Below are 14834 nucleotides of genomic sequence, written 5' to 3' on the forward strand. Positions count from 1 at the left end.
AGCACATTTTGTATTTGATCTTAGAGGCAATGGGGAGTCCCTGGAGTTTATTGAGGATGGACAGAATCAAGTAGACCTTAGTTCAATACTGCCTCAAATCCTTATTAGCTGTGTGTCCCTGGAGATGTAACTTAACTGCTCTGTGTCTCAGCTTTCTGGACTGTAAAATAGTATTATAACAGTGCCTACGTCATAGGGCCTGTGTTCATATGTAAACTGTTTTTTCAACCCATAAAACACTATATGTATATATATATATACACATATAATAGCTAATATTGGTAGTGGTAGTGGTAGTGGTAGGTGACTTATCCAAGGTCACACAGATAGTAAGAGGCAAAATCACTGAGTGATCTTTCCAATGTACCAAGCTACCTCTTAAGGGACTTTATACATCCCATCCCTGCATTTTACAGAGAAGGAAACTGTGGTCCAAAGGAAAGAAATGACTTGTCCAAGGCCACACAGCTATAAAATGGCAGAGCTGGGATTAGAAACAGCTGCCAGACTAGGCAATTCTAGGAAAACTGAGGATAGAGTGAGCTCTGACCAGGGTAGATCCTTCTAAATAGGGGGGAGAATGGTCTCCCAATCTCTGCTTCTGGGGTTCCACTGGTCCTGGACTCCCTGGTGAGATGCTTCATTTGGAGGGGCTGGGGGTTTTTGGGGGGCTTACAAAATCCAGTGACAGATGGCCTGCTGAGGCAGCAGCGCTCTGGCCGGCTGGCATGCTCAGCGCTCGCTCCCGCACAGGGAAACGGGCTAATTTTAGCTGCGGCCTCAGTGCCAGCTTTGTTCCCCCGCCCGCAGAGAAATGGGGGTGTGTGTGGGGGGCGCCAGGCTCCCCATCCCAGAATGCACTGCAGCCTGCCTGGGGAGTAGCATAGGACACCCCCTCTCCCCCCAGCTCCTGTCACCAAGCCATCTCGTGACAACTTCCCCCCCACCCCAACCTGGCTGTCCAGAGGACTATGCCTGAAAATTGGTCAAAGAAGAAGGTATGTGGGGTGAGCCAGAGACAGGACACCCCAAAAGTGGAATAACATGGGGTGTGGAAGAGGAAGCAAAGCCTCCAGGCCAGGACACTGAGCCCAGTTCAGCCAGGCTCTCCCCATCCCCCAGCTCTGGATCTCCGGGGGCGGGCCAGGCCCTCCCTTGGCCTGTGGGAGAGACCAGCTGTCCAGAGCCACAAACCTGGCTATGGGGGCCCAGACAAAGTGCTGAGAAGTCAGTGCCTGCCCAGCCCCTCCCTGAGGCCTGGCCTGGGACCCTGTTGCCCTGGCAACTCAGAGGCTGTTGCCTTGCTGAGGGCTGGGGAGGGCCTGGAGATGAGCCCACCTCTCTTCTGGGAAGGGCAGGAGGGACTCAGGGACATGGAACCTTCAAGGATGCTCCTCTGTTTGATGAGAAAAAAAGGGATTCTAGGCACTGGCTCCTACCCCAAGCCTCAGGCCTAGAGGCCTACTGGGAGGGGCAAGGGGATCTTGCCCAGCAGCTCAGACCTGGTGGTACTCTCTCTCCCGGCCCCAAGCCCCTCTCCCAAGTTAGGCTTTCCAGAATTCCAGGCCTTTTCCTTACCCGGGACTGTCCCCTTATCTCCCCTCAGCCCTAGACTCAAACAAATCCTTTTCTGGTCCTAGCCAGAGCTTTGTCTGATGTGGGAAGGGGTGTAAGTACTGGGGTCTGCGGTGCATATGAGGGGGCACCATGAGTATTCAACTCCCAGTGAGATCCTCTGCTCAACTGAACCTCCACTTTGGCCTGCTGTTGGCCAGAGATCTCAAAGGACCTTGTAACTGGGCAGAAGCTGGGAATGAGAAAAGAGTAGTGGACCTATTGCACAGATGGGAATAATGAGGCTCTCAAGCACTTGCCAAAGACCAAGGTGGTGGAAGAAGTTAGGGGTTTGTTTCCACTGTCAAGCTAAGTTAACATGCATTTTTTTAAAGGGCCTACTATGTACCATAGACCTTGCTAAGTGTTGGGAAGGCAAAGGAAAAAAAAAACAATCCCTGTCCTGAAGGAATTTACAATCTAATATAGGGGGGGTACAAAGGAATGGAAGCAGCTCGAATTACTGGATGGATGGAGCCATGTTGAGCTCAATAGACTCAGGGCCCAGTTGGGGAAGGCATCAGCAATGCATTAATTCCCAACAGCAGAGGCTGGTCCCAACCTCCCTTGTGTCTGAGCTTGGAAGGAATAGCGAATGGCCAATTTAGCTAAATCCAAGGTTTGTGGGTCAAAAGGTCAAGACTCAAGACCTAGAAGGTACAAGGGGTTCAGCCTAGTCCAGAGCAGTCAGAACCCTAGAGTCGAGACTGCCTTCCCTTCTCTGGGTACTTGGCTCCCTACCCAGCTACCCTCATATTTCCAGTAGCAGCCTCAGAAAATCTCCTCCTAATTAGTGCTAGGACCAGGCAACCCATTTGGGACATGGAACACGAAGTGGGAATGTACCACAGGGCCCTCCCTGGCAAGTGGGAGGGAGGAACAGAGGCCAGAGGCACCCAACTTCTCTACATCCCAAGGACACATCAAGATTACATGACCTCCAAAAGCCCAAGGCTTGCTTTGCTCCCAAGGTACCACAAAGAAGGAACCAGAGGCACCTTAGGAGGGGGACCCACAACAGGTGGGAGTCATACACAGAATCTCAAACTTTCAGGGCTGGGAGAGGGTTTGGAACATAGAACATTAGAGCTAGGAAAGCCCTCAGAACACAGGATGATAAAACTGGGAGGGGCCTTAGAACACAGAATGTCAGAGCTGGGAGGGCCCTAATATACAAGATGTCAGAGCTGGGAGAGCCCTTAGAACACAAGATGTCAGAGTAGAATGGACCTTAGAACAATGAATGACAGAGTTGACAGGATCCTTAGAACACAGAGAATGTCAGAGCTGGGAGGGCACTTAGAGACCATCTAGTTTCAACACCTTCATTTAACAGAAGGAAAACAAGGCTTAAAGAAAGGGGTAGTATTGAATCAGGTGGCATAGTCAGTGGACAGTTGGTACTAGAACCTAGTTTTCTGAATCCCAGCCCAGGGCTCCTTCCATGAGACTGCACTGGGGAAAGAGAACAAGCATTTACTGAGTACCTACTATGTGCCGAACACTATGCTAAGAGTTTTACAAAGAATTATCTTGTTTGATTTTGATGTTGCTTTCTCGGTGGGAGTTAGAGGAAGGGAGGAGACAGTAGAGACACTGACCAGCTGACAACTCCTACCTACACCCCATCCCCAGCCTGGCATCCCCTTCCTTCTTGGGCTGAGATGGCAGCAAGCTTGCTCCAGAAAGGCTGCCCTCCCCCTCCCCACTGTCTCTGCTCTGGGCTCCAGGGCAGCTGATCTCACCCCACCCCCCTCCCGGAGGCTGCAGTGGCCAAACCAGGGACCTGAGAATGGAGGGCGGCCAAGTCCCTGCCAGGCAGAGCTGGGGGAGGGGGAGAGGTGGTGATGGAGGCAAGAGCCAAATGAGGCTCTGAAGGAGATCCATGGGGAGCAGGTAGGGAAGGAGACAGACCTAGAGACAAGGACACAGAGACAGCAAGATTTACACTGAGACAGAGAGAGACACCCACAGAGAGAAAGGCAGAGACAGAGACAAAGACACAGAGACGATCAGAGATACAGAGGCAAAGAGAGACATGGAGACAGAAACAGAAATAGAGAGGCTGAGAGACAGAGACAAAGACAGACATTTAAAGACATACTGCAGGCCCTGAAGAGACAGAGACAGTCAGAGAAGACACATTCAGACACAGAGGGAGACAGACTGAGAGAGTGTGTGTGTGAGGAGGAGGAGGAGGAGGGATGGGGGAGACAAAAAGTGACAGTGGGGGGGGAGGCAAAGGAGAGAAGGGGGAGTGTGAGAAGGCGGAGGCAGAGGGTGGAGGCAGGAGGGGGGGGCCTGGCCACAAATGGAATGTGTGTCTGCACATGAGGCTCCCAGATGCGTTTGGCTCAGGTTTCACAGGGCAGTTGCTGCAGAGCTATTGGGAGGGGCCAGGCTGGGCCAGGCGCCCCTGTTCCCATGGAGGCCGGCACCTCGGGGGCATGGGCTCCTGGCACCAGGAGCTTGGGGCGTGGGGTACCCTGACTGGAGGGGGAGAGGAGAAATCACAGAAAGAATGGAGGGAGCCATTAGGAGCCAAGCCCTGATACTGCACCACCCACTGCCTGCCCCCCTCCCCAACCCCGAGCCCTCGGCCTGGGCTACACCCTACATGGCCAAGGAGGCAGGGGTGTGAGGAAGGGAAGAAGGTTTTCTGGAAGACAGGGTGAAGGAGCCTCTCTGCCCACCTTCTTCTACTGGAGTCCTGCTCCAGCCCAGAGGTGGCCACACGGGGCCTTGGTGAGCTGGGGACAGCAGTGCCCTCCCAAAACTAAATGGGGACCCAGAGCACTGTGCTGAGGCCAAGGCGATGTGATGTAGGAGAGCTTGGAGATTGTGAATTCAGATCTGTAATCCTAACACAGCACCAAGGCCTACCCGGGCTCCGGTTGCCACAGCAACAGCAGGTCAGAGGGCAGAGTGGGGCGCCCGTTCCTCTAAGTCAGAATCCCAATTGTTAAAGGCTCAGAATAAACAGCTGAACCAGTGGGGGGGGCCTATGGGGGGGGTGGGAGGGGGGAGAGGTTTGCCTGGCTCAGTGTGATGTTGTCAGGAGGCCTCACTAATTGTCTGATGGAACGTAGGGACCAAAGCGGTCTCTTAACTGCTTCGGTGCCACTGGGTCTACATCCCCCCCAACTTCCTTGGCCCCTGCACTACCACCCCAGCTCCTACCCCTGACTCCCAGGGCCCCCCTGAACTGAACTCCTCCTAAGGAGGGAAGGTGAGAAGCTAGCCTGGTGGTCAGGGTGGGCCTAGGGTATACTTTGGAGACTTTCAGGGCCCATCTGTTGGATGTGTACAGAGGTGTTTTCTCTAGCCTTCCTGGCAGTTAAGTGCTTGAAAATCTTCCGCTGGCCAGCTCTTGAACTGGCCACCCCCTGCTTCACCCCCCCCCCCAGCAACAAACACACAAGTCCTGAGCTGGTGGGAACTTTAGATTCTGTCTTCCTACCCATTGATAGCATCTGTTGAGCCAGAGGTGGGAAGGGAGATGGGACAGCTGGGATACCTCCTCCTCCTCCAGGGAGACTTCCTGAGTTCTGCCAAATGCTTCCTCCTCACAGCCCAGGCCTCTGCCTCCCTGGTGGTCTCTGGATGTGAACAGCCAGACTCTGGTTCTCCTCCAGGATCTACGCCTCCCCTCATCGACCTGGGGGCTCCCTTACTCAGAATCAACATTGTGTACCCTCCCTACCATAAGCCCCATCCTGGGCTGTATCAGGAGGAGAGGAGATGGGGACTGGGGAACTGGGGACAGGGTATCCCTGAACAGGGCTTCTGTTGATTGGCACATTATAGGTGAGGAGAGGAGTACACAGAAGGGAGAGGGTGGAATGAAGATATAGTGGTCAAGACTCTTGGCTCCTTTAGAGGACAAAGGTGCCTAGGGAGAGAGACTGACCATGCACCCCCACTGGACCTGTGGAGGCTTTCTTGGGCACATGGGCATCCCCAGGAGGGTGTGCGTCCAGCCCAGCCCAGTCTAGCCCCAGGCCTTGGGAGAGCATAAATAGGGACTTGTTCTCTCTCAGGATGTCTTCTGTTCTCACATACCTACTACCTACAGCCACACTCACAGGACCAGCTACACCCAGACCTCAGAGGCACAACAAAACCTCCTCCATCAGTCACTGCCCACAGGCACAGCTGGGCACCCTCAGGTCCTAACCAAGTCCCACCCCGTCACAAGGCCACAAGAATTCTGGATCTGGCTTCCCCTTCACTATTCCTCCAACCCCTACCACAGTAAACCCCTTGAGGAGAGGGATTGTTTTGGCCTTTCCTAGTATCCCCTAGTATCCCCAGATTAGCCCAATGTCTACCAAACAGTGGTAGCAATCTAATCTCACAGTTATACCCTCATCCCTTCATAGTGACAGTGTGCCAATCACCTTCTCAAACCCTAGTACCCACCACCCCAAGGCACAGGCAAAGTTTCATGGTTATATTCTTGCCAATCACCTATCCTCACACAGACACACACACACAGACACACACACATACACACTCAAATATTAGGGGAGGAGTTCTCTGATTCCCTACCTTTGCCCCCTGCAGTGTGGCTCCCAATGGGTGGGAAGTAGACACAGACAGTGTCACTAAGGTGATGTCCTTGGGGAATGCCATCCCAGCCCTCAGAAAGGCGCTCACCTTAGAGATGCCCCACAGTGTATCTACACCTCACCTTTTCTTGGGCCTCTCAATGAAATCCCTACCTGACACGGAATCTATTCCAAGCATTGATCCCTCTAGAGAACTCCAGAAATTCTGGATCTTATGAAAGATTCCCCAGGAACCCAAACCCCACCTAGGCTCTAAAACTGATCTTGGGATTAGAAGCCCTTTGGGACAAAAAGATATTCTACCTCTCCGGGCCTCAGTTTTGTCATCTGTAAAAATAAGGAGTTTGTACCACATGATGTCTAAGGTCCCTTCTGACTCCAACATTCTATGTGCTGAAAGGGGACCTTAGAGATGGTTTGGTACAATGCCGTATTTTACAAGGGAGGGAGCTGAGGTCTGGAATTAGGAAATGATCTACCCAAGGTCATAGAGTCAGCCTTCCAGCTATACCATATAGAAACCCCCATTGAGAGAGATGTAAGTAAATGAAATAAGACTAAGGGATGGCAGTTTATTTTAAGCCCCAAACCCAATTTTAATTAGCCACACTGCCCTCCAAGGCCTCACACCTTTGATGACATCTAGTCTATTCAAACTTACTCCGGAGGATCTCAAAGGGCCCTTCCTTCTGGGAGTCCATGTCTGCTCTCCAGCCTGGAACAAGGACCTTGCATTCTCTCCACCAGACTTGGCCTCCTTAGAGCTAACCTTTCACCTTGGCTCAAGGGTGCTTTCGGGAAGGAGGGCAGAGCCCTGTGGCTCATTAACCCCTTGTATGCCCTGTCTTTCCACTCTGTCCCACTCATGTGTCTGCCGGTGAATTCTCTCTCCTTCCCTCCTCCCCTCTGCCCCAGGGGCTAGGTTTCCCAGGAGCATAGAGAGAACCTTCCCTGCCTCCCCCCTTTCCACCTCCACTGCCCTCCCTAGGATCAGATGCCTCGGCCAGAGCAGCTGAAAATGACCCAGGCTATTTTAGATTCAGGATCACATTGCAAACTCCCCCTCTGCCTGGCAGCTACCCTACCTCCCCCCTATCCCCTACAGGGTCACCCTTCATCCCTTCTGGCTCCCTCCCCCCAAACACACTCAAAGAATGAAAAGAACCATAGAATAGAAGAGCTGGAACAAACCTTTACAATTATCTTTACAAAAGGGGAAACTGAGGCTCAGACAGGAAAAGTGATTTAAAAGGCCACACAGCATAGTTAGTAGAAGGAACAAGGACAAGGCCTGTGATTTCATTGGTACAGGGCACTCTCAGATGAGGAAATGACCCTCTCTTTGATTTACAGTATTGGGTGAGTTGCCTAGAGCACAGAGGGGGTTAAAGAGTGATTTGCCCAGGGTCACACAGCCAGGAAGTGTTCCAAGCAGAACTTGAACCCAGGGCTTCCTGGCCCTAAGGCCAGCTCTGTATCCACTACACCATGCACGGAAGAAAGAGACCTGCATTTGGAAACAAAGCCCATCTCAGGTCTGCCACCAGTACCAACGGGGGCCCTCAGGCAATTCATTTTACCTCTGTAAAAATGAAGGTGCAGGCCTACAGTGTAATGGAAACAGCCCTGGCTCTGAAGTCATGAAGCCTTGGGTTCAAATCCCACAAATGTTTTTTACTACCTGTTATGACCCCTTAACATCTTTGGGTCTCAATTACCTCATCTGCACAATGGGAGAGTAGGACTGGATGATGGTCCCTGAGGTCCCCTTATGCTCTAGATCCTTTAACCTCTAAGGTGCCTTCCAGTTCAAAATCTATGATCCCAAGGCCACACACTGAGTTACCATTGCCTTTCAGAGGTCTGTGCTGTTTCCTTTTGAAAGACGCAGTTTTCATCTAGAAAGTCAAGGCCCTCCCCTAGCCCCCCAGCTCTGTAGCTGAGAAGAGTAACTCTGCTCACCAAAAATGAAACTGGACATCAGGGTTAATGAAAATCAGACCTGGAACTAACCCTTCCCTCCACCTCTTACCCCACCCCCACATAATTGCCCCTGCCTTACTTCTTTCTCTCTTTTTGGGTCTGGTTCTCATGTCCTCTCAGAGGTGAGGGTGGAGGTAGAGGGGCTTCTCTGTTTTGCTGTTCTATTCTCTGACATTGAGGGGGGAAATAACGGAGTGGGGGGAGGAGACTGAGGCACAGCAGAGTGGGACCAGAGACACTGGGTTTTTAACTTGAAGGCCAGTTTTGGTTAAGACTCTCATCTTTTCCCTCCCCCTCCCAAATCCCCCTCTCCCTTCTTTATGATACTCCTCCCCTGACTCCTCCCAGCTTTAGACCCTTCTATAACCTGGCCCCCCACCAAGTCCCAGTCCCCTCTGGCTCTGGGCCCGCCCCCTGGGCAGGAATGTGACTGGTCAGGTCTAGGCTGACCACATGATGGCTACCAGGCCATTGAAGCCCTCCCCCCAGCCTAGGGGGACTTACATACCATGGGGAGGAGGGGGAGGAGGGGGAGAAAGGACTGAGCCAAGTGTGTGTGGGGGGGCTGCCTTAACTCTTTTCAGCCCAGTCTTTAGGGCTCTAAGAGCACCCTGAGAGGGTAAAGGCCAGAGCAGTGGGAGATGTTTCAGAATGGCCTGAAGGGTCTCAGCTGCTAAACTAGAATGGAGATTCAGTCCCTAATACGAGGATCTAATAATGGTTATCAGGGTGCCATGCTCTCCGCCTACCCCACCTCTGGTCCAGGGACCCCTTAGAGCACACAGTCATGGCCCAGGGGGCTTCTGGAAGGACTTAGAGAGGACTCATAGTACCCTACCTTTATAGAGTTCCTGCCCTCAGGGATTCCCTGACGTGAGAACTCACAGCCCCTGGCCAGAGGGAACCACAGAGAGGTAAGCAGGGCATGAAAGGATTCAATTCCACGGCTGCCATGTTGCAGCTGTGTGACCTTGGGCAGTTCACTGAACTCCTCTGAGCCAACTTTTCCTCATCCACAAAATGAGGGGACTAGACTGGATGATGTGTTTAACCTGGAAGAGGGTGTGTGTGTGTGTGTGTGTGTGTGTGTGTGTGTGTGTGTGTGTGTGTGTGTGTGTGTGTGTGTGTGTGTGTGTGTGTGTGTGTGTGTGTGTGTGTGTGTGTGTGTGTGTGTCTGTCTGTCTGTCTGTGTGTCTGTGTGTCTGTGTCTGTGTCTGTGTCTGTGTGTGTGTGTGTGTCTGTGTGTGTGTGTGTGTCTGTGTGTGTGGTATGTCCCTGCCCTCAGGGACACTAGTTGGATGCTGTGGGGAGGGAAGGGTAAGGAGAAGCCCAGAAACCCTCCAAGAGACAGAAGGACTGAAGAAGGTGGAGCTACCAGGACCCAAGTGGCCAGCAGTGCCAAGTCAGTGAGTGACAGGACCTGGGTGGGGTTAGTTAGGACACACTTCCTGGAGGAGGTGGGGCCAGGACCTAGGTCCTAGGGACTTAGGTTCAGGCAGACAAACAGGAGAAACATTCTGTGGAACTGAATTGGGGTGAGGGAAAGAGGACAGGGGGTGCCACTCTCTCTACTTTCCAGCTGTTTCCCTCAGTCCTCAGAGGCTCCCCCCTCCCCTTCAGTTTCCCTGGCCGAGGCCAGGAGGGGGGCAGGAGAACAGGGTGTGCTGGGCTCCAGCTGAAAACAAGCCGAGCCAGGTTTGCAGGGAGCGGGGTAACCTTGACACAGATGCGGCAGTGGCTAATGGCAAACACTCACTCTCCGCCTGTTCTGGGGGGACTGTTGCCGTTGCTAGGAGACCGGCAGCCGCGAGAATGGAAATGGGTCAGTAAACCTGTGGAGAGATAGTGTGACATCCACAGCTGTTCCAAGCCTGCGACGAAATCCCTCCTCTTCAATATTTATCACTCCCTGCCTGGCTCTCGCCTGCCTGCCAAGCCCCTTCCCCCAGGCCTCCCCCCAAAGGGGGGCTCTGGCCACATCCTCCATGGTGCACCCCCCCCCCCCCCCAAGCAGGATGGAACTGGTTCTAGAGGAGAAGGAACAGGAAACTGAGTCTAATCCCCCAGCGGGGAAAGGGTTAAGAGGTCAATTCACTCCTGTTCCTGACTTAGGCACCGTGGTGAAATTACTGGGGTTGTGGCAGGGCCTGAGGATGTATAAAAATAACTGGGCTAGCTGACTCTTTCTTTTGGGGGGGGGGCCTGAATGGGCTGGGGGTAGGAGCCAATTGCTGCCCACGAACAAACCTGAGGGGAGTGCAGGACCCTCCATCGAAGGGGCAGAGATGGAGATATGGAGAAGAGACAGCCCAATGCAGTCATAGAGTCCTATTCCCTCCCAGACTAATTCTACAAGCCCAACCTGACCCCCTCCTACACTGCCTGACATCCCTCCCAACACAACCTGTCAAAATATAGCCTGACAGTCTCCGGACTACCCCCTCCAAGCCCGGTCCCCTCTCTCTCCAGCCTGATTCCCTTCCACACAGCCTGACAGCCTTCCCCCCACCTCCCAACACAGCCTGATACCTTCAAAAGTCTTCTCTTTAGTTTTTCCACACACGCCTGCCCTCCATCTCTCTCCTCTCTCCATTGCTTCCTCTATCACACAGACAACCCCACCACTATTGCTACTCTTCTGACACATACAATTCAACTCTATCCCCCCCCCCCAACCCTCCCTTAGTCTGTCACACGGATACACCCTCCCAGAGACACACGCTACAGTCTCACAGGCGCCTGTCTCCCTCTGACAAAGTCTGTCACACGGTCTCTCTCTCTCTCCCCTCTCTCCTCTCCCTCTCTCTTCCTCCCTCCCTCCTTCACATACACATGTCTTGACAGCCTCACACGCACACTCGGTCTTCCATAGTGGTGTCATGGAAAGAACATTAAATTCCAAGTCAGGGGACCTGGAATCGAATCTTGGCTCTTGTATGCCTGCCTAACCTTGGGTTCATCTCTCTGAACCTCAGTTGACTCATCTGTAAAAATGAGAGGGGGGTGGCCTCTAGATGATTTTCAAGGTATCCTATGATTCCTGAGCCAGCCTCACTGTCCTTAGCCCTACTTCCCCAAAGACCTCACAGATTCTGATGGGAGGGACCTGGGGGGGACAAAAGGGGTGTGTTGCTCAAAGAAGGAGTTGTGGTAGGGTGAGGGTTTATACAGCAATGACTGTGACATTTACTATAATAATGACTGTGCTTCATAGCTGGGCACCACAACTCATCTGCCATCTAGCTGCCCAGCACTTGGTGTTTAGTGGGATTAGTGTCTCAAGGCTCCAGTAGGCAGCGTTGGGAACCTAGGCTCAGAGAGTCTAGACTAGAGCAAAGACATAAGTCTTCATTCCTGGGGAGCTCCTGATCTGAGTGTGGGGAGTTGCATGGGGAAGTGTGGGAGAGACTTTCCTCTCCTATTCCATTCCCAGAACCCCCTTAGAAAAAAATGTAGTCACCAAGCATCATTAGTACCTACTCTTTCTCAGGCTCTAAAAATCCCTTCCTGGCCCACCTCACAAGTGTGCCACTTAATAAGTGGAGAGGGAGGTGGCCTCAATCACACACCGCACCCCACCCTACCCCACCCCAAGCCACAGACAAGTGTTCTGAGCTTCAGTTTACTCATCTGTAGAATGGAGATAAGGGGAAAGGAAGGGACGAAGCATCTATATAACACCCACTATATACCTGACCATTGAAGGAAATGTTTTGCTTTTGTTTTAGCAAATATTATCTCATTTTATCCTCAACTAACTTAAAGGTATTTTAATGATTCCCATTTTGCATCTGAGGAAACTGAGTCAATCAAGTGCCATTTCTAAGGTCACAAAGCTAGTGTCTGAGACTGGATTTGAACTCAGGTCTTCACTAGCTGACTGGGATAACATTTGCACTGCCTACCTACCACAAGAGTATTGTAAGAAGCAAATGAAATAATGTATATAAAATGCTTTGTCAACCCCAAAACACTACATAAATGTTGACAGCTATAACTACTGTTATTATTAAAGCTGGAAGGAACCCAGTAAAACCCCTTCATTTTACAGATATGGAAACTGAGGCTCAGTAAAGGTAAGTCACAGAGAAAAAACAATTACTCCCAACACTTTTCAGGTAAGGCAACCGAAATGAATAGAACTTTTAACTTGTATCCTTAGACCTAAAGCATCTACCTGAGGTTTATTCAAAAAGTTCTGAAGAACCTTCAGGGACTGATCAGAGGAGAGATGGTCACCAGGAGCAAAAGATGAAGAGGGGATAAAGGTATATTTGGTGGAGAGTGTGTCTCAGGGATACATAAGGCTATGTACAATCCAGCCAGCAGCTTAAAACTGGTGAAGGCCGCAGGGACAGGCCAGGGGCCTCCATGTCTCTTCCCTCATTTTCAGGTCCCCTCAGCTCAGAGACTTGGGGAATTGTGGGAGGCAGGGAAGCTATGTGTCTCCAATGTCTCTCCCTAAAACAGGGGTAACAGTTAGAAACCAGGGAGGGAGAGAAGTCTTCCCCTCCTCAGCCACTAACAAAGGACTAAACAAGGAATAAAGAGATAGAGAAATTCAGATTGGACCCTGAAGCCTTCTAGGCTGACCTCTACATGAGCAACACCACCCCAGCCAACACCATCACTGGGCTCTGCTGGAAGTCCTTTAGTGAGGGGGAGAGGGGCTAATCTGCACAGAGGAAACATGTTAACAGTACTTTTTGACTCATTTGTGGACTGTCAAAGAAACCTATTTCACCTCTAAGGCCCCTCCCAGTTCTGATATCCTGTGGTCTATGGGTCCTCCCAAATCTGACATTCTGTGTTCTAAGGTCTCTCCAGTTCTCACATTCTGTGTTCTAAGGCCCTCCCAGCCCTCACATTCTGAGTTCTATGGCCCCTCCCAGCTGTGACATTCTGTTATAAAGCCAGTTCACACTTCTAATGTGCTTTAGATTTACAAAGCACTTTCCTTACAACTGGGAAGGAAACCGAAAAAATATTATTATCCCACTTTACAGATAAGAACATTGAGACCCAGAATAGGTAAGTGATTTGTCTAAGGTAACAGTTGCAAAATCAATGAACACAGGTCCTCCGGCTAAACTTCAGGATTCTTTTGACCATCCTGTACTATTTCCAAGGTCTTTCCTACTTAGGTCTAATATTCTGCATTTTACTGTTCCACAGCTGACCTATCCCCAGTGGTTCTCTCTCCTTCCCTATCTTTTCCACAGCTAAATCCCAACCCATCCCAATCCTTCTCTGAAATCAGCCAAATCTGTAGAGAATTTGTTCTCTGGACCCTGTTTTTCTCCCTGTCCATTATCCTACACTTAATACACAGAGAATTTGTAAGGTTTGACATAAAGGGACCCTTTTCTCCCAAAGTCCTGGATAGAGGGGACAGATTTCAGAGGGTCCAGTGGGGGGGGGGGGGTAGGGGATCTGGGAGGGAAGAACAACTCTAATCTCTGTTCCCTGGCTCAGGTTACTAGGACCCACTCCCCTTCAGGTTCCCCCCTATTTTCCCCCTGTAACAGGGGAAGGTGCCTATCTTCTGGGTCTAGTTTGAAGGGATGTCTCCTAGAGATTATTCCCTCCCTCCCAAGATGGGCATTTTGGGCCCTGAGGGAGTAACAGTTCACCCCCAGCCCTATTTCTTCTCCGGATGGGAGGATGATTGGAGAAGGGCTTAGAAAAAGATTGACAGGTTTCAGTGGGGGCCATGGACAGCAGACAGATCCCTTAGCTATCACTTAGCCAAATTGTCAAGTCAATTTACTGGGTGTCTTAGTCTTCAATTAAGGGGGAGGGGGAAAACGATTGATTTTCGACTCTCACCATTTCCCTTCACACTTCCTTCTTTTCTCTGGCTCCCCACTTCCCCCAACCCTTTATAACCCCCTCCACCTCACTGCAGCCTCATGAGTGCTAATAACAATCATGTGCTCACTCTCCCTCTGCTTCTGGGTCCAAGGGGTTTGGTCTCACCCTCTTTCAGTTCGGGGGCAGGGCCTAGGCATGACAGAAGTTCTCTCCCCTCACCTACCACCAGTGGAAGTAGCCATAGCCTCACTAGTGGAAAAATCAGGGCTCCAAGGAACTCCCACCCTTTTCCAAGCCAAAAAGGACACAATTGCTCTGGGATGCCACCCTAGGTTCCCTGGCACACATTATAAATTAGGTTGCCCCTTCTCCCCCCACACACCTGGGGGCTTCAGGTTCCCATTCCAGATAATGATGTCAGATGTCCTGGGACTAGGGGGGCCTGCAGGATCGGTCCAGAACCATCCCCATAACAGGCCTCAGAGAGGCCCCAGTCCCGGGCCTGAGGAGGAATCTGCTTCCAGGTTTTCTCTCCGCTGCTCTCTGGCTACCTGGCAGCCTGGAGCTGCCCCTGATCTCTGCTCTCCCCCCTCCCCCCCTCCCCGGGGAGGGCTCCGGAGCATCTGACTGGGGTGGGGGGGAGGGGAGCAGCCTGCACCTGGCCCCCTCTCTTTTCTGCTCAGCCCAAGGCTGGGGTGGGGGGGCAGCATGGAGGAGGAGGGCTGGACACCTGCCAAACCCGAAAAAACCCGCGGCGGGAGGGGCGAGACGAGGGCTGGGGCCGGCTCAGTCCTTGGGAACCGCCCCGTCCCCCAGAACCTCACCCCCCGCCACCCCACACCCGTCTCCAGG

At 52.0% G+C, this 14834-nt stretch overlaps 1 protein-coding gene across 1 annotated transcript in view; it reads right to left on the reverse strand.

Moving 5' to 3' along the window:
* The window catches only part of AHDC1 (AT-hook DNA binding motif containing 1), an 84893-nt gene that overhangs the window by 38547 nt on the left and 31512 nt on the right, over nucleotides 1-14834 (reverse strand). Inside the window, 1 exon segment of the mRNA XM_072609524.1 lies at nucleotides 9925-10000. The gene's annotated coding sequence lies outside the window, so the exon portion shown is untranslated.

This window comes from Notamacropus eugenii, chromosome 5, assembly GCF_028372415.1.
Source record: "Notamacropus eugenii isolate mMacEug1 chromosome 5, mMacEug1.pri_v2, whole genome shotgun sequence".
In the NCBI taxonomy this organism is placed as follows: Eukaryota; Metazoa; Chordata; class Mammalia; order Diprotodontia; family Macropodidae; genus Notamacropus; species Notamacropus eugenii.